Genomic DNA, 1681 nt, shown 5'->3' on the forward strand with positions numbered 1-1681 from the left:
ATGCTTTTCCAAATTTTTAGTCTTACTTTAAAACTAAAGTACACTAACTTAGTACCATTGTTGGCCACTATTAATTGTGGATTTTGAAAAAGGAACATATTTTTTCTGTGTCTCTCAGCAAAAGAAATATATGTGAAAGCAATTCACTGGAGAAATTGGGAGTACAGGGGCCTGGAGGATTCCCAACAAAGAATGAAAGACAGATCACAAAGCTTACTCTTACTCTCCCCACTTCTCAGTGTTGGCTCTTTTCATTGACTAGATACTTCACTCTTATTCTTCTTTGGATGGTGTGAGGGCAAACACACCTACTTGTGTTCAAGGCTTACTTATAGCTCTGCACTGGTTCTCACTCTCTTCTTCCTCCATCTTCCCTCTCTTCTTCCTGCCCTGCCTCCTTCCTCTTCCCTCCCTTTCCATCTCCTTCTCTCTCTCTCTTCTCCATCTTTCTCATCTTCCTTCCTCCCCTACCTTGTGTGTGTGTGTGTGTGAGAGAGAGAGAGAGAGAGAGAGAGAGAGAGAGAGGGAGGGAGGGAGAGAAGGACCAAGGGTGATAAACCTTCTGTCTTTCCTGATTCCAAATTAGTATTCCCAATTCAAATGAATTGGCTTTTCTGCACTGTGCCTAGAGCCACACTTCCTTTTCCCCTCTTTTATTAAAATAATATTTATTTAAACATCTTGATTACAAACATGATTGTGGTTAGGTTTTAGTCATGTAAAGAACACCCCCCTTCACCAGTGCAACATTCCCACCACCAATGTCCCAAATATCACTCCACCCCACCCTACCCCCACCTGTGCTCTAAACAGGCTTTCCACTTCCCTCATTCATTCACATGGTTATGATAGTTCTCAGTGTAGTTATTTCTCTAACTGCACTCACCACTCTTTGTGGTGAGCTTCATAAAGTAAGCTGGAACTTCCAGCCCTCCTCTCTTTGTCTCTGAGGATTGTTGCAAAAATGTCTTTTATTTTTCTTAAAACCCATAGATGAGTGAGACTTTTCTGCATATACCTCTCTCCCTCTGACTTATTTTACTCAGCATGATAGATTCCATGTACATCCATGTATAGGAAAATTTCATGACTTTATTTCTCCTGACGGTTGCATAATATTCCATTGTGAATATGTACCACTGTTTCTTTAGCCATTCATCTGTTGAAGGGCATCATGGTTGTTTCCAGAGTCTGGCTATTGTAAATAGTGCTGCAATGAACATAGGTGTGAAGAAGGGATTTTTGTATTGTATTCTTGTGTTCCTAAGGTATATTTCTAGGAGTGGTATAGCTGGATCAAATGGGAGCTCAATTTCCAGGTTTTGGAGGAATACTCATATCGCTTTCCATAAATGTTGAACTAGACGGCATTTCCACCAGCAGTGGATAAGAGTTCCTTTCTCTCCACATCCCCACCAGCACTGATTGTTCTCATTCTTTCTGATGTGTGCCAATATCTGTGGTGTGGGATGGTATCTCATATTTGTTTTGATTTTCATCTTCATGATGATTAGTGATATGAAGCATTTTTTCATGTGCCTTCTGGCCATTTGTATTTCTTTTTTTAAATCAAAGTGTCTGTCCATTTCTTCTCCCCATTTCTTGATTGGATTAGATGTTTTATTTTCTTATAAAATTCTGTCAGAGCCTTGTATATTTTGGATATTAGCCTCTTATCTGA

This window comes from Suncus etruscus, chromosome 3 (assembly GCF_024139225.1).
Source record: "Suncus etruscus isolate mSunEtr1 chromosome 3, mSunEtr1.pri.cur, whole genome shotgun sequence".
Lineage (NCBI taxonomy): Eukaryota > Metazoa > Chordata > Mammalia > Eulipotyphla > Soricidae > Suncus > Suncus etruscus.